The 18854-nt window shown below is 35.2% G+C and overlaps 1 protein-coding gene and 1 long non-coding RNA gene across 7 annotated transcripts in view; one reads left to right on the top strand and one right to left on the bottom strand.

The window, feature by feature from the left end:
* Positions 1–896, top strand: part of LOC105681221 — a 7859-nt gene extending 6963 nt beyond the window's left edge. For 4 of the 5 annotated variants that reach the window (XR_004462353.1, XR_002947140.1, XR_004462354.1 and 1 more), the window contains one exon: positions 331–896. This is a non-coding gene — a long non-coding RNA (uncharacterized LOC105681221). The remainder of the gene's footprint in view (positions 1–330) is intronic. The other variant, XR_004462352.1, reaches the window with a different exon arrangement.
* LOC100747792 overlaps positions 1–18854 on the bottom strand; it is a 43147-nt gene that overhangs the window by 19316 nt on the left and 4977 nt on the right. The window lies entirely within an intron of this gene.

The following is an 18854-nucleotide window of genomic DNA, read 5'->3' as shown; positions in this document are numbered from 1 at the left end:
GAAAACAAAGCCTCAAACGAAAAATTTTTATTCTATATTTTCGACTTCTTTTTTCGCGTATATAATACCAACCACCCTGTATATAATACATAATACTCGATACGATGAATATATGCATTACGATATAGTATGATATACAATTTCAAATACAGCAGAATTTCAATTATTGGCTCGTACCGATTATGGACAAAATATAAATAGTATGAAATTTGAACACGAGCGTCAGTTTCGTTTTCTAAGACGGAGCGCGAATTTTTCTTTAAAGAAGAATTAATAAATCAAATCGATAGAGGGCTGGAGCAATAAACGAAGTTCTTCGTGTTCATTCAGGTTCGTAATTGGCTCCTCGTGCTATGGCGAGAACTATTTCCGGGCCACTTGATTTTCGCGTGTATATCACGGACACTTGAAGGGAAAAGTTTGCTTCAAGGTAACTGGAGCAGGGAATGAAACATGGCAGGTATTTTTAGAAGATTGTAAACGAATAATTTTCGATTACAACTAAGAAAACAGCGTTTTGTTCTTAAACCTGAGAGGATAGAATATTGTTCTTATTTATATAGGATCTTTAATTTATATAGGATGGGCCAAAAGTCACGTCACACGTGTGAATCTCTCAAACGACAAAATTTTCAACGAAGAGCGTCTTTATCGGACTACGGACTTTCATGAAAATTCATATTATAACTTAGTAAGAGACTTCTATCAACTTCTGTCCCGAGATAGATTTACGACAAGATTCAGAATCAGACACACGAATACCCCCTAAAGAAAAAGACAGAATCTCCAATTTGCAGCTTAAGCAATCAGATAATAACCGTCATATACCTGCAATATGAATGTAACATGTAGAGAATAACATATATAATAAATAAAAAATACAATCGTACTTGTAACTAACAGTTAATTTCATTATCTTGAATAATGTATTTAAGCTTGTCCAAATAACAAATAATTTATTCCTGTTTTTCATTTGGACTTTCATGTAACAAACAAATTTATTCAATAATGTCCAACATTGCATACAACGTACCTACTCTACTATTTCAATGGTTAAACTTTTTTCTACTTCTTTATTTTGTACTCTCTTTATGTATTTTCAAGAAGATATACTTCCTTCTATATTTCCAGTCCTACGAGTGGAGAAAGAAATAATTGCTAAAATTATGATGTGGGTAAACGTCCACTCGTTGTTTAGTACAACAGAAAGAAATACAAATCATTACTTTTGCCTTTCTCTGAATAAAAGAAAATTTCTCTATCATCCCAAAGACCATAAGAAAAATTGAGATATTCGTTTGGAACATATCGTGTAAAAAATTCATGTAAAGATGAAAAATTATCGATGAAAAGAGTACGAATAAATCTTCTACGAAATATCTTCAAATAAAATCTTTAAATGGAATCATCAAACAGAATCTTCAAGAAAAATTATCGTCTAATTAGTTCACATAAAAATTCAGTTATTTTAATTCGATATGATACAGTCGTGATTAAGGTTGTGGCGTTGCATTCGAGAACAGAAGCAAGCTGCATGCGATCGGCCAGTAAAAATGCAAATGGAATGAATGGGGCCCATTCATAGATTCGTAACAGACAACGAGGCGTGCAATCTTCGTCGTGAAAGTTACAATCATCTTGGAGAAACTGCCTCCCCACTTATTCTGTTCAAAATGTTCTATCCCTGTCATAGTATTAAAGATTTTACAAAATTTGGCGATTTTATAATCAATTGCTCGTTTATTTTATCACTCCTTATTACACGTTATTGTTGTATTATTTCTGAATATATTTATACGCTATAACAGAGATGTTCCAATGTACTGAGACACTTTTAAAGAAATTATCACTAGATTATTACCAGAAAGCCCAATTTACTAGATTATTAATAGAATAAGGTTATCACAGGAAAGATCATTTGAATATTAACGAATTAAAATACTTTAAATTAAATTGCTAATATGTTTGGTAAATAATTAATTAAATTGGTAAATAAGTAGATTAAAAATTAATCCATTATTCTTCTAAAAAGCTCATATATGGTAAAATTCATTTAATTAATATAACCTAGTCCTAACCTATTAATGTTGAAGTAATGACGTATCTTGAGTCCAGTTATTTGTTCTTTTCTTGCGAACATCATAACCTTTTTTACTTTTAAACACGACTTTTTTGCTCTCCAGACAAACAGGAATATCCATGTTGTTCTTTTGTTTTCCATTAAATCGGAGACGAATGTTACGCCGTGTAAAGTTACACGAACCATGGCGTAACACACGAGGGTATATATACAACGACTCGTGTACATTGTACTGGTGGACGATACATAAAGGGGTGTACGTATCTTGTGTACATCCATTCTGAGCTGCCTCAGTCGTCTCATTACTTTTGTGTATAGTCGTGTAGCCGACGTACATTGTTGCTAAGCCGGTTCCACGTATTTAATATTCGATCGACGATAAATCTCCGACAAGCTGACGAAACGTTCGCCAAAATGTTGGAGCATATCTCGATATTCATACCCTGCGCGTTTATCAGATTGGGAAACTATGATAGATTTGCATTTATATCTGAGTAATTGAATGATGGGAATTCGAATATTTGGTTATGTGAATTAATCGAAATTTTGGGAATATCGAGTACTTGGAATTTGATGGATGCAAAATATTTGGCACTTTGGGGGCATCGAGTGTTTGGAATTTGGCGAATATGGGACATTCGAAATATGATAAATGGCGAAGTATTTGGTATTTCAGATATACAGAGTATTTGGAATTTGGTGAATTTCAAATATTACAAATGGCGAAGATAGATAAATGGCGAAGTATTTGGTATTTTAGGTATACAGAGTATTTGGAATTTGGTGAATTTCAAATATTACAAATTTCTGAAATATTTGCAATTAGATTAACATCTAAAATATTCAATGTTTTTGACCTTCAAATATCCGTAAATGAATATTAAATACTTGAAATTCTGGATGAATTTGAAGATTCCCAATTTTATATACAGGGTGGTTGGCAACTGGTGGTACAAGCGGAAAGGGGGTGATTCTATTCGAAAAAAGAAGCCGAAAATATAGAATAACAATTTTTTTTTAATTTTTCCATCGAGACAACGATCTACAGTGAGATCCGTTATAACGAGACGCGACAAAGAGCACGCGTACCGAGCGAAAATTCAAAGTCGATTTTCTCGAAAACAGAGCCTCAAACGAAAAATTTTTATTCTATATTTTCGACTTCTTTTTTTGCGTAGAATCACCCCCTTTCCGCTTGTACCACCAGTTACCAACCACCCTGTATATAATTATGTATGAATATTTGAATATATAAATAAACAAACATATATATATTTTTAAAATTTAGTGAATAATAAATATTAAATGTTCTTATTTCATTTTTACTATCCCTCAAATTTTCATACATATCTGTTCCAACTTCTCCCAAAAAATTTGCCTCTTCTTTTTGATCATAAATTCTAGTACTGGATTCCTAGTTGTCTAACGGGGATTTTTTTAGAAAACGTCGAGGAAAATATTTTCTGCTATAAGCAGAATCAAAGAGAAAACTGGAGGACCAACGAGAAATTTGGGCCGAGAGGAGATGGTTGTTTCATAAATGTAGGTCGGTTACGAGAAAGGAGAACGATTTTCTCTAGAAGCTGGCTAAGCTACGTGTATCCACCGAGTTCGTTTGTCGCAGAATCTCTTCTTTTCATCTCTTGTTTAGTCATATTTTTCTTTTTTTATTTTTTTTTTTTTTTTTTTTTTTTTTTTAGAATTGATCAAAACAACCAAATATCAAAAAATACCTAAACTTCCTTTTCACTGCAATTTGACCATCAATCTCCTCTCTTCCTTTTTTTAATTATACAACGTTATAATTTTAAATTTTATTGGACTCAACAGCGTTAAGTTCTCGAACAATCTAACTTAACACAGAAGAAGAAGGATAGAAACAGAATTTTTCCAAAGTGTTCAATAACGTTTCGAACATTCGCACTTCGTTTTAGCTTAGCCACAGTGTTACATACGCATGAAAGTACATAGACCAGTGTCATTCTAGAGTTAAATTTCCCTAAACTGCTTTATCCTTTGCATGTCAAAGCAGAAAATTCAATCGAACAAAGGAAAGAGCATTTCCGACCTTGTACACGAGCCTGCAAAGGGCGAAGACACGGAAGAGAAACGGAAGAGGAAGAGGAATGCGAGGGATCCTCTTCCGTGAAATACGGGTCACACTTGAGAGGATATGCAACGATGGAAGAAAGCCCTGGATATTTCCAATAACGATTCGGCTCTATCTGGAGCACCGGGTGGCTCGTTATCGACGCCGATTATACTCGACTTTACCAAAGGAACAAGGCCTATACAACCTGGATACGTTCGGTTATCCCCGAGGAGGGTTTTTAATAAAAGCGAAACACGCAACAATGCCCCGTATCGGGCAAACCTGATGCAACCGTAATTTTTCCTCTCTCCTCTCTTTCTTTTTTTTTTTTTACGATTCAGGTTGCATCAGGTACGTTGGTAGACTCGGTTCGATCGATCTATCGGTTTTTAGCCAATGTCTATTCAATTTGCATCGGTCGAAAGGGACTTGTTATCAGACTTATTAAAAAGCATGAAAAACGAGAGACTTTATCGATGCATTATGAGCTTGCAATGGAAACCGAAGTCGACATCGATTGCGAGGCAGATATTTCCGGTTCCGGGAAGCTTTCTTATAATTGTTCGAGGGTAATAATCGTAGGTATAAACGGTGGATTTTCATGCACACTCTACATCGCAGAGCTAATGATGATAAATAGATGGCGGATTTTTATGCAGGTTTATATAATACGTACGAAGAAATGTAATAATAAAAGAAATTGAATTAAACATTCGTCGTATTGTTAAAGATATTAAGTAGATCCGAAGAGAGAACCCTGTTCGAATTTGATATTAGTCGTTGGTAACTTGAACTAGAAGTTGTATTTTGCTAAACGATATTTTACCCATTAATAATCGAAATAACTTTGGAGAGAAATTCCACGAGAAGAGGATGAAAAATTGGAAATCGTAACCGTAAGGCGGAAGTATTACGAAATTTCTGACCTGATACTTTTCATAATGGAATAAATAGTGTCCTATTAGAAGATTTAAGTCGTTCAATTCATTCCTGTGTCAAAGATGACGTAATTGAAACGTCCAAGGAGAACGAGACCGACGCGTGAAAAGATATCTGGATGCTGAGAGAAAAATGTACGACCTCGGTACTCAGATTCTTTAGCCAATTTGCTTTTTTATCTGCGGTCTACCGTATCGGACGATAGACATGGATAGTAGCTAACGACAATGAACATTCGTACGAATTCAGCCTCTTTCCGTCATTGACAATTAATAAATCGTTAGTAGAATTTTACAAAATAAAAATTGTAATTTACAACACGCTGATAAATGCTGTTGCACGAGGCTAACAAATTTGCTAATAAGAGAAAATGGAATTTCACAAATAAATTTCATGCTATCTGATTATTACATTTGGCATAAATTAAGGAACAAGTTTGCTCAGATTAAGAAACAAAGAAAGATTACTAACGAGAATCTTTTCTCCTCTCGTAATTCAGTCAATTTTTCTATACACCTGATAAACTTAAATTACATCCAACGAAAGACACGCAATTATCTACCGTTATTAATTTTATGAGAAAATGTATTTTAAATTAGATATAATGTTAAATAGGCTTGGGCGAGCGTGTTAGAAATGGAATAAAAATTCAATTGTTACGACCGTTCGCGAAGAGACGCGGTCGCTAGGAGAACGCGTCAGCGAGAGGCGTAAATTCTCGCTACGATTATGTTAATCGACGCCGCGAAATAGTCGTTCCCCTGTTTCGGTTAGGATAACAGAGGTGGTTTAATGAATGTAACACTGTATTAACAGGTTAACATAACAGGTAATGTAACACTGTATTAACAGGTTAACATAGAACAATATATTTTACAATAATATGATGAAGATGTTACAGAAATTTGACTCGACTTTGCGATATCTCTAGATAAATTCGTTTGCTCGTCAGATTTGTCGAAGTGTCACGTTTGACTCGTCGGAAGGAACTGAACGCCCTTCGATTATTCCTTTGTCTCATTTGGAAGACGACCCCCACTATGCTCGGGTCACGCCACCGCTCGCGCCTATGATCACGTATGCCCCTTCTAGTGTGAAAAACGTAACGGTCAAAAATCGACGTTTCTAGAGCTCGCTGCTTGGCGACAACTATGCTCTCGTCGATATATTATATATGATCCGGCGGTCAGATAAGACGGTTTGCCTGCGACGTTGTAGGACCGCGAGCGACGATTAAAAAATACAGCCTGTGGTAAGCCTCGTGGCGTAACATCGATATTAAAACGAAGGAAGAGCACTTTCGTCCCAATCGATTGGATATCCAAAAAAAGACTTACTTGCAAAGTGTTTCAAAGTCTATCGAAAAGCTTCCTGCAAAACCTGTTCACACGCTTTTTCTCCAGCAAGTACCAGAGAACGTGTTTGAGTATGCGTGCCTAAACTCGATTCCGTCGTATCGACCCTCGAACATATCCCCAGGGGTGGTGTAAGCAAGCCGCCGTATCCAACGAAAGCAAAAAGGGATTCCCCTCTGGGAAATCGATATATTTGCTTCTATTAAAAAGCGATGTTTCTTCTATTTCATACACCTTGGTGGTTCGTAATTGATTTCGAAAAGAAAGCTGTATGTTTTATAATGTAACGAGGGAATTTCTATTCTATCAGTATCTTTTAATATAGACTGAAACAAATGATACGCATGTATGGAAACATAGCTATACTATACACGGTGTCCCGGAATAAATAGACTTCTGCAGATCCGAGCAAATCTCAAGAAATATAAAACACGTACGTCTTATAGAGTTGTTCAGTAGGTAATTTTGATCTTTTACGTGAATGCAAGTCGTTTCAAACGCTCATAAACGGCCGAGTTCGATGACTTTAACTATCCAGCGAATTTCTCGCGTTGCTACGAGACGATTCAAAATTTTAATTTAGATCTAAATCGTTTAAGAAATTTAAATCTACAAGATAATAATAATAATAATAATAATAATTTATTTTTCAGTCTCCCTGGTCATGAAAAAAGACTGGATTTATAGTTGTTATGTGTATTTTTATTTGTCTTGCACTGTGAATCAACTGTACTCTTTTGAATTTAAATCCTATGAATACTAATCCGATCTAAAAGGTTTCAAAAATTTACGTTTAAAAGATATTAACGTGATCGGAAACGTTTGAAAAATTAAAATCTAACAGACGTTAGTTGGATCTAAAACATTTCAAAAATTTCAATTTGGAACATATTAAGCCACTGTAAAATATTACAAAAAGTTCAATTCAAAAGATAATAATTCCATTTATATGGTTTGTGTGCCTCGTATAATCCATAGCAATACCATCGAAACAATTCGCAACGTTCTATGAATCAACCAAATTACGGTAAAATCTTCTAATTTTTACAAATCGCTTAACCAGTCGTATGAAACTATAAAATCGTAAATCGATTTTTAACCGATTTCACGATTTCATCACGGCACACAGATAAGATAAAAAAAGGATATACATTGCGCATGTGCGGATGAAAACGCGTGCGTGTAGGCGGACAGAATCGATGCGTTCGCGTGCAAATTGCGAGGACCGCTGCGACCAACATGAACGCAACGCGGAAGGATCGAGTTTATTCAAATTCGATGATGCACGACTCTACCACCGTTGCTCGACTTGTATTTCCTGGTCAGTGGATTTTTCGTGTCCGTAACATGATAACGGGTTTCCGCGGAAACGCTCGCTTAATTCGAAACGATCTAGCGGAACGCGGAAGGATCGGGTTCATTTAAATTCGTATATGTTTCACGAGTAAAAATTTTACGAACGCTGGCAACACTGTTCGTTGCGATACTGCAACGAGAGGAGAAGCTCGTGAAATACGAAATTATACGAAGTATCACGGTGACGACCGAATTTGACAAGCGTACAACCTGAATTGCCGCGTATTTTTGGAGCGATTGAAAAGATTCAAAAGGTCGGTCGGAAAGTTCGTTCTGATTTATATTTCCATTCGATCAACATTTATTGAATTACGTGGGTGCGATTTTGTTCCACGATCTTTCTTCATCTTCCACGCAATTCGAATATTCCATCCTTCGTCATTCATTACAGAGAGAGAAAGATATATGATTTATATTCAAAAGTACAAAAGTTTATTACCATCAGTTGACTATGAATTTCTAGTTTAAATTTATAGCATCAACTTATAGTTTCAATAAGTGATTCGATTTTAATTGATCTCCAGTTCGTTTGAACTGTTTTACTCAAATTATCGTAAAGTGGAGCTGTCTCTTTAATATGTTAATTGCAGCCTTTTCAATTGTTAATCCATTCATTGTTATTCGACTCCTTGTTCACATTGCCATGGATACATCAAAGATAAGAGTGAAAAGTAGTCAGGTCATTTCTTACTTCTAGCCACATATTACATATTTCTTTAGTTTAATTAAGAATTGTTGTTCGAAAATGTATACTTGTGTTTGGTATTATTTCGATCGTACGAGTCTGGATAATTCGACTAGAACTTGTTACATCTCGTAACGATATAATAAAGAATAAGAGAAATATATTTTCTTACTTTGGTCATTCGATACCAGATTGAATTACATCGATATGGATCATAGATAACGCCTAGGTCTGCCTTGATCCTGCAGTTTCAGAAATTGCTAGAGATAACTTCTGGCCATATATATCCGGACACTATTATCTTAATAAACGATTTACATTAAAAGGACTGCTGTTTTGTATTTTGTTTCAAAGCTACTGACAATGATAATAAGTTAGTTATATATTGTCCACACTGTATTGAATTAAACTGTATATTTGTATTGTACCTTAAAATGAAATTAATACAATAATATTCCTATTTAAAAAAAAAGAAAGATAAAATCTGAATAAGATTAAAACTGTATAATTTTTATAGCCCAATATATGACCGATATGTACTATTGTAGCTATCTGTAAATGTAGTTTAACATTTTGTTTTATGTCTACAAAACATGTAAAGCCAGGTCCAGTCTCTAGGCTATCAGGCTGCATTAATACAGGAATACAATATTACTATAATCAACATGTATTAGACAAAATTCTTGCAGATACGGTGTAGATCTTAGAGTGATATAAAATGAAAGATCTATCTGACACAAACTCTTTATACTTGTATGTCTCGTAATATTTCTAAAACAGCATACTTTTATTCCAAGGGAGAAGAATAAAGAGTGGAGAATGGATGAAGAGAGGGTTAAGAAAGCCTCTGGGGAATCTAAACGCTCATTTGCATCGCGGAGGAGTTAAATAACAGGCCTTCATAGTACACGTAACATGGTACATGCATATAACAGTGATTTCACTATTACCAAGAAAGAGTGTCTCGACGATGTCTTTGGGTTCTTCCAAACAGGATCAGCTCGTTGGAAACGACACTTAAATCCAGTCTGCTCTTTCAATCCGTTCAATGTGTGTCGTTAACATACACACACAACACAGTTCTATCTCTTCTCATCGTGAAACCTTTCGCATGTCTCTCCCTCCCTCTCTCTCTCTCTCTCTTTCTTTCTTTCGCTCTTTTTCACTGTCATTCTGTTAACACTGCACACACCGCGTTCCGTTACGTTGTTAAGAAGCCCATTATCCAATCTGTTGCAAGATACATAGTATATGTGCACCTGCACCACTCCCATGGTGTCGTCGACGTGGATATCAACATTTACCCTCCCTTCTTACTTACAAGTTCCAAGAACATCGCTACTTTTCCACGCTATTATTTCCCAGATTTGAGGTTTTTACCTGACATATTCTGTAGAATAACACTGTCAAGAGATAGAAGATATCTAATCAGCAATATAACGTATACAGTAATATACATAACTAGAATACATAATAGAAATGTGCTATATAATAAATACTTAACATTCTAATGGAATATTTTTAACTCATTTTAGGTTTAATTATTACTGAAAAATATCTGAATCAGATAAAGCTACATCATTTTCACGCTATGAATTAATCACCTATTAACTAAAAATATGGACATGCATTTTGTATAAAACTCTTGCGTGTACGAAATATTTAGAGTTTATATCTAGAAGGTGAAAGAAATCTTGAAGACTCGATTTGAAGATCCTTTATGAAGGAAATAAATCTTCAGCATTTGCTTTACCTCCCATATTTATAAAATATATAATATATATACAAGCTAAAACAAGTCTTGGAGATTTCATTTGAAGATCCTTTGCAAAGAAATCAAATCTCCAAGATTTGTTTTACCTTCTATATTTATAGATTAGATTAGATTAGATAGATTCTAGATTTATAGATATTAAAAGGTATATAACATATTTAGAAAGGAGAACAAATATTGAAGATTTCATTTGTAGATCCCTCAAGGAGGAAACAAATCTCCAAGATTTGTTTTACATTCTAAATATATTTTTTACCTTCTATTTTACTATTTACTATAACGCTTGTCTTTCCTAGGGTTGCTTACAAATTTACATCTATATCGTACATTCCAAACTCTTATCTTACTAATTACTTAACTCAATACCTTAATACCTTAAGTAAATATTAACTTTGCCTTCTAAGTATAAATTCTACAAACTAGTATTTCCAATACATTCAGCATTAGAGTTTTACACAAAATGAATATTGTACATATTTGAGTGCGAACAGACAGGGCAAACTCGAAGAAGCGAGGAAGAAGCGAAACGTCGGAAGCTAGTGCAACATTTTACTATGAAAAACACAATAGAAGCCCGAAGAATTACAAATGCGTCGACTAATCATTGTTCAAAATCTAAAATTTCGAAACACCCTGTATAGAAAGGGAGATGCAGTCTGCAGCAGACTGCGTGAAATATTAGGATGGATTCTGCATTCTCGAGACTCGCATGCACCAGTCCGCGTAACAATGTCACCCCCAGGGGTGAGAATGGTACACCCTCGAATGGCGAAGGGTCGCCATCCACTTTTGAATTACGCTAGATTGTACGGGCTCGGGAAATCAGCTGGGGTGACAACTAGTCTCGGGTTTCTATAGGGTGTCCCTCTGAACTTTTCGTGTCTTTTCTTTTGATATGGAGCTTCTCACAGTGTAACCAATCGTATACAGGGTGTCCCAACTAGTTGTTGATAATAGAAATTAATTGAAGATTAATAGAAATAAACGTAAATTGTATAAATTACGTACATGGATAATTATGTAAATTTAGAATAAATTATAAGAATATGCAATATCTTTGTAAAGCCACGTTCATGTTTTGTCGGATGTTATTGCGTATTTTTAAATATATCTATATCTTTTCTTATAAGAACAACGAAAAAGATAATATTATTATCTATGTACACAGTAGTAGTAACAGTACAATTCTTATTTCTATATTTTCTTATTCTTACTGCTACTATGTACACAGATAATAATATAATCTTTTCGCAAGAAAAGATATAGGTAATAATTTAAAGATATAGACACTTTTGAGTGAAATAACTTCTTTTGCTTGGATGCTATTTTGCAAATAGCTTGGATGCAAAGCTTGGATGATATTTTATACGTATGCAGTGATTATATGACCTGTTACAAGTTCCTATTAATTGACAACATGCAAAAATCACAGCCTACTGCGTTATGACTTTCGCATCAAATTACATTGATCGTATAAAATCGAATACCGCATGTTATTTCTGATTCATTTACATATATATATAATATGTAGATTATAATAAAATAAATTTTATTGCATATGAAAAGCATTATATTATACTCCATACTTTCTTATGTAAACGGTCAATCATTACATAGAGGGTCAATATTTGTATACAGAGTGTCTCAGTATTGATGGTACAACCTGGAGGGGGTGACATGAGAAAATAAGTCGAAAATATGGAAAAAAATTTTTTTCATTTGAGACTTCGTTTTCGAGAAAATCGTCTTCGTATTGCCCTGTATATTACTCTAATGCATTGTAGATTATGGGTCCTTTTACATTTGTGGTTTAAGATTAAATTAGGTTTAAGGCAATTGATTAATAATTAATTTCTTTTTTAAATTATTTAACTGCTCTAAGTCGGAGAAGAATGGCAAAGTGACGGTACACGAATCTTCCGCGTCCTCCACTTGTTCCTAGCTATCTCTCTAAGAAAGCCTTTGCCAAGGCTTTACCGTATGGTTTAGACACAACAGAGATATTTACTCGTTTCTCGCTTCCCCGTCGAGTTTTATCAAAGAAACAATTACCCCCGTTTTATCGAAGGAACGCTGCTAAAAAGAAAAGTACCATTTGTTTCTGTCCAACGAAATATATATATACCAGCATTGCACGATCTAATCCCAATTTCTAACCTCAATCTATCCATTTACGGACGATCCTGTAAGCGGTTACATTCCAATTCATCTTTGCGAACCCTCTAACACTAACCTTACGAGGCCCGGTTTCAAAGGTTAATTTAAAATTATACATTCATTGTTATTTCTATTGTTCAACTTTATATATATTCTTATATTATCTGATTAATCAATTTCTCAACTTTCTTCTTCGCTTCCTTCTTTTATGAAGAAAAATCCCTAGCCTGGCTTATTTATCGCGGCCGATCATTTGACCGGTCGATAAATTTACATCTTTTTCTAAAGTTGTCTGCCTGGGGCCTTAGCTCTGAACTCAAGCAAGATCTAACCACCTATGGTTGCATACATTTAAATGCGGTATGTGTTTGGCTTGGTCGTAAGCGCTTGAATAATCTGACAGAATGCATGTCAGGTAACGCATAAACACAACGGAGTCTTGTCGGAAACTCTCAAGAAATACTTTTCAAGAATATACTGCCTCCACAATGAGTTCTCTATAGCTAAAACGAAATCTAAATGCAGTATCGTTTTGTGAGTCACAGAGTACAAATAGAAGCCTACGAGAAATCAACTACGACAAGCAGCGAACAAATCTCATAATATTCTAATAATATTCTTATAATAGTCTAATGTTATGAAAAATATATGATGTCGTTTAAAAGACTCAATGTTGATATATCAGAAGAGATAAGATATTGGAAAATAAAATAGCATCCATCCAAGTCTCTTGAAATGCAACGTAATTCATTTAAGACGTTCGTCGATGAAACAGATAGCTAACGAGTTATTTTAGATAGTACTTCTTATTGATTCATCCAGTATAATATATGTATACAGTAAGATATATTAACAACTATATATATATTCAAGACCACTATACATATAAAGAAGAGAATCTTCGACGTAAAACGGTTACGTAATAAATATATTCGTATAATTAATAGCAAGCCAATGGTTTCATTTTATCGAACGAACTTTACAGCCAAACCACTCTGAAGCTTCAATGAAGTTCCTACTTTAAAAAATGATTTAACTTCTGCCAGCTTGTACTGTAATATTAAAAAGCTCGACTGCACAATTAGTTTCTCGTTCCTTTCTGTGTTTTCTTTTTTTTTTTTTTTTTCTAAAAAATTTCAATGCAGCCTGTGTAGCTTGACCGCGATAACAATTATCTTCCATCCCTTCAAGTAGGGAAAAAAGGAAGAAAGGGGCGGTTTGCAATTATGTCGGCTCCATGGTGGAAAACGAGGAATTGTATTGAGTATTCGCATACTACAAGATGAAATGAATTTCTGCTGTTCCATAATGACTGTGGCAAATTAAAAAAGAAATGGAAAAACGTAATTTCATTGACACTAACCTTACCAGGCCCTGTCAAATGACCGGTTTCAAAATTTAATTTAAAACTGCACATTCATTGTTATTTCTTTTGTTCATCTAACTTTATGTAAATTCTTATATTATCTGATTAATCAATTTCTCAATTTTTGCTAATATACGAATTTACATAAAGTTGGATGAACAAAAGAAATAACAATGAATATAGAATTTTAAGTAAAATTTTGAAACCGGTTATTTGAACAAAATTTGATTACAATTTTTCTAACCACACGCTGATTCCTTAATCCTATCCTTATCCTTATTCCTTTATCCTTCATCTAGTTACACATACGAAAGAATCTATGCTAGATGTTCTTCCTATTCTAAAACTATTGTTTCCACAAGCCGCCTCTATTGTTAACAGTCTACTTATTGTACCTTCTAATCTTTGGTATTTCTTCCATCATATTTTCTCTTATTCTTTCCATCTTCCTTAATCATTTCTCCACCCATTCTCATCATTCATCCCTTAGAACCTTTTGCACACCTGCGTTCATTCCTTCTACTGTTGTGCAGTCTTCCACTAGATACTAGATAAGAAAATCAAAAGCTAAAAAGAAACGAACAAAAGTATGGTTAATCGACAAGAATGTATTCTCTAATTCTACGTTATTAAAAGAGCTAAGAATGGATGTATCGAGTGATTATGAGCAATATTTACGTGTGTACGATCTGAATCGTCTTTTCAACGTCTATCGGACAATGTCCCTCTAAGGCCCGTTTTACGCGGAGATGAGATTGTGAGCTGAATGAAGTTGACAACCCCAGATGCGAATTTCTACGATAAACCAAACAGCCACATTTGTTTGTCCACGTTTGTCCAACCAGATATCCTTCGTTTGTACATCCTTCAAAAAAGAGTTATCGGTTTTTTAGATCTTTTTTTGGTGAAGAATCTTGGAAGAATGTAGTATGAGTGACATAAGGAGCAACGTAGCCAAGTCCATTTCAAGGCCGACCGGCTGAACTTAATAAATACGTATATTATGCCACTGCAAGTTGCCGATACCGAACTACATACACTGTAACACGTATAATGTATCATGAAACCTAAGTGTCGACGCATACATCGCAACATGTTTCAACGCGTATAGGGGCCTTTACTGCTACTGATAATTTTTCTCCGATTAAATCTCTCGTTCTTCTCGATTCCAAATGCACTTGAGGAATTTTCTGTCCGCCTCGGGGAAAACTTGCCTGACAAAGACGAAGAACCGCGAAACGCGAGCGCAGCGACTGTGCCAGTGGTGGAAAAACCGATATTTTCTTCTGCTTTTTTCCCTTCTGCTCTTCCTCGGTCACAATGGGGTCGTCGATTGTCCCGGTAGCAAACGCAACCACGTGGTATTCCGAAAAAAAAAGAAGGAAGTCAGGAGGATTCATGGAACAAGAGCTTTGCAGAATGCACTGGATGCTTTACTTCGTGGTTCCATCCATTCATTTCTGACTGTGTCGATTTCCTTTATTCTGACTGTGAAACTCGTCCAAATCTCGCAACCAAAAGTCCAGCAGAAAAGAGGATGATTCTGACGTGGAACAATAAGTTCAGAACATGCAACTATGTTTCCTATATGAGATTTCGTTTCTCAGAAAATTAAATTGAGATATTTTTTTAAGAAAGCATTGTTTTGCAATGATTTCTTTAGCGTTTGATGAAATGTATCTGTGGCGGATGAAAAGAGAGAGAGAGAGTGCGCGTTTCGTCCCGGGACTACCGGTGGACTCGTCAATAAGGCTATGCCCGGTAGCCCTGCCTTAGACGTAGAGGGAATCTCGCTAGGTGCGGTATTTGTATCAATCGCTCGTATATTCGACCGCTAGCGAGTTAGACAGACAGACTCGTTGTCGTCGTAGCCCTCTAGTGTTGGCGGTTGGTACCCGCGGCTCGACCTGTCGGCGTCCTATTGATACCGATCCGCCACATATCTAAGGTGCTTACACATATGTAGACATTCTCCTCGAGTTTTAACAATATAAGAATTTCTAAAATAAAATGTACAGTCCATGGATATGAAATATGTTTCGTTAAGCGTTCTCCACTATTCAATACAACGTAGAGCAAATAGTTAGTCGTGCTCTTTACTAAGTAATTCGTCATCTATTATTTATCACTGAGCCGATTACTGTTAATTGTGCAATAGATATTCCAATAATCCCCATTCAGATCGAAATCACAGAAGTCTATCATCAGTAGATGATACAAAAACTTCTGTTATAGCTAACACTGCAGCTAACATAAGTGGAATATAATTCCATATATATATGGAATGTATAATCGAAAGACAAGCAAACTTATTAAACACTTACGACCTATGTATTGAAAATTATAGCATATTTAGATAGCATATTTAGATATATAGATCCACGATAGAAATAAGAAGATATATTAGCATAACAGTTAATAACCCGATGCATTATGTATCTCATAGCGGAGTAGAAGCGAAAAGAAACCAGGAAAGCAGAGGAATACCAGTTAAAGTAACCCGATTAGTCTAACTCTAAGTGGAAGAAAACCGTAAACTCGGAATAATAAATCTGTTTTATATTTTCTAGTGATTTCGTTTTTCCACGAGAAAGATCAATGGCCCAGTTTCGGACGTGCTTCATAAATAAATCTTCCTTAGAATTTTCTGCTGTTGTTGCCGGTTAAAAATTGCGTAACGGAATCGCACCATCTTGGCGACAATATGCTTCGCCCCAGATTCGAAGGATTTACCGCGGACCCCATCATTTTTCCTCCTATTTCTTCCGCAAACTTTTAAGGCGTTTTCGCGGGGTGAACGTCGATTGACCTGAATCGCGCGCGCCTGGAAAGACGAAGAACAGTGGCATCACAAAGTAGTTTAGAGTTCTAGTGACGATGAAAACTCAGGATACGAAATCACAGGAAAATTCTGTACAGTCATCGCGGTTAACACTTCCATGCGAATTTATATATATTTCACCTTGGAAGCCACGCTAGATTCAAATATGTACGCATCTGATAGATGGACGAAGGAGTATAAGAATTACTAGCTCTGTAGAGAAGCACCTATAACATTTAAAATGCAGTTTAAGATAAGGTGTTAGATTTTGAACGTAAAAATTGGTAACATACAGTGGCAGACAAGAAGAAAGTTTAACATTCATATTTATGTATAATAATTACATACACTACATTATTGGTACCTTTGTTGTACTAAGTTAAACATTTTTGTCACGTTAAAGACAGTTATGTGTATTATATTTATTTATAATCTAATTGTCCTTATCGATTGTAACTCTGCTTTCCAAAATTATGCTGTTTTTTCGTACCGCTTATCCCTTAAGCTTTTTTCTGTCCTTCACTGTATGCCTCGTCCTATTGCATTTACACAAGACTATATATATGTACATCATACTCGATTCAGAAACCTTCTTCTTTTTTTAAAAACGTTGGCTCTTATATCAATCCTAGCTTGACTTATATTTATTTGACCAAACAATGTTTGTGACAATTAACCCTCCGCCTGCAACTTTACTTTTACTGTTGTCTACACACTGGGTCTTTTATTCCATGCAGTCTCTTCTAGTCAGTCTCCGTGTTTTAAGAAATCCCAAAAAATTCTTGAATGCTCTTCCAAGTTTCTAGAATATTGTTAAGCATTACTTTGATTGTTTTAACCGCTTGACATACAAATGAAATGGAACTCGATACGTACTAAAAATACCATTCCATATATTGGGTTGGCAACTAAGTAATTGCGGATTTTGTCATTACCTGCCACCTAGCGATAACCGAAGACCTTCAAAAAAGAAGTTCAAAATAAAATTACGTATAATTCTTTGCGTCTAGAAGACGTGAACGCCTAAAATGACGTACGAAAGAAGTGAACGTCTTTGAGTCTTTGAGTGCTAAAATTTCAACAAAGATACGAAAAGAATGAAAAATTGCCCACAAATACAGCAGATGCAGGGTTAAGGCATCTTCCAATAATAATTCGAATAAACTAAAAAACAGTAATGTAGAATATATTAGCCGCTATGACCATAACTTCGCTTATGCTCTTTTGCCTGCTCATCAGGGAATAAAATTGTAAACTGCAAGAAAGTCTGATCGTAGCAAAATCTCCAGGAGGCAATGCCGGAAAAGAATCGTCCGGAGGTCACACGTGTGTTCATTGACGCACACGCATGGCAGACCGTCGGATCGTCCACGAGAATGCAACGACGCAGAAAGCGAAAAAACGAATCGCTGTGACGCGTGAAGGATGCAGAGCAGGATGCAACGAACGAACGTGCAATTCCAGCGAGCGATTCGGTTTCCTGGGCAATTCGTCGCGATCGTACGAACGCTTGTTTCATCTATTTCCTCTTCTTATTCATTTTGAACAAATAGTCGGGGGCCCTAAGAAACAATATATTAAAATATTAACTGAATGATTGCGTATAATTATTCGAGTATGATCAAATACATTCTATTTTGAATATAGATAGTCTAATAATAACGTTTGTAATATAGATTTCTTGTGCTAGCATAAACTAAAAAGGTTGTTGAATCCTAACCTCAAAATACAGTAGCAATAGAAGAAAGTTTATGGAATAAGAAGTATAAAAAGACACTATAATTTTACAAGATGCATTTATATTTAATAAGAGCAACAAATAAATAACCACGGTATGGTAAACAATTTTTAACACGCCAGTTACTCATGTTCGTAATGCATCAATCTTTCTTTTATCCGTCATTGTATATTCGTAATAACATTAATCTTATAGTTAAGATTATTCGCCGAATCTGTTTGAAGCGAATAAATGTTCTTTGAATAGATGTTTGTTAAACCTCGTTGGATATGTCGGATAAATTTATTTTCGTACTTGTTACGATCGTATAGAGCAGCGGAATAAAATAAAATATCCACGATATTTCTCCATAAACGGGGAATTCAATCTACAACGTAGGAGAGATCGGTTCGTGTGCGTCAGCGGTAAATCTCGCGAGCTTCTGATTTTCCGTTAGTCGTCGCCCTAGTAATAAACCTAGTAAGTTTCCTAATTCAATCTCCCCACCCCAC

The sequence above is a fragment of the Bombus impatiens genome, unplaced genomic scaffold (genome assembly GCF_000188095.3).
Source record: "Bombus impatiens unplaced genomic scaffold, BIMP_2.2 scf_0036, whole genome shotgun sequence".
Taxonomy (NCBI): domain Eukaryota; kingdom Metazoa; phylum Arthropoda; class Insecta; order Hymenoptera; family Apidae; genus Bombus; species Bombus impatiens.
Note: the sequence above shows the minus strand (reverse complement) of the source record. Positions and strands in the feature narration are given on the sequence as shown.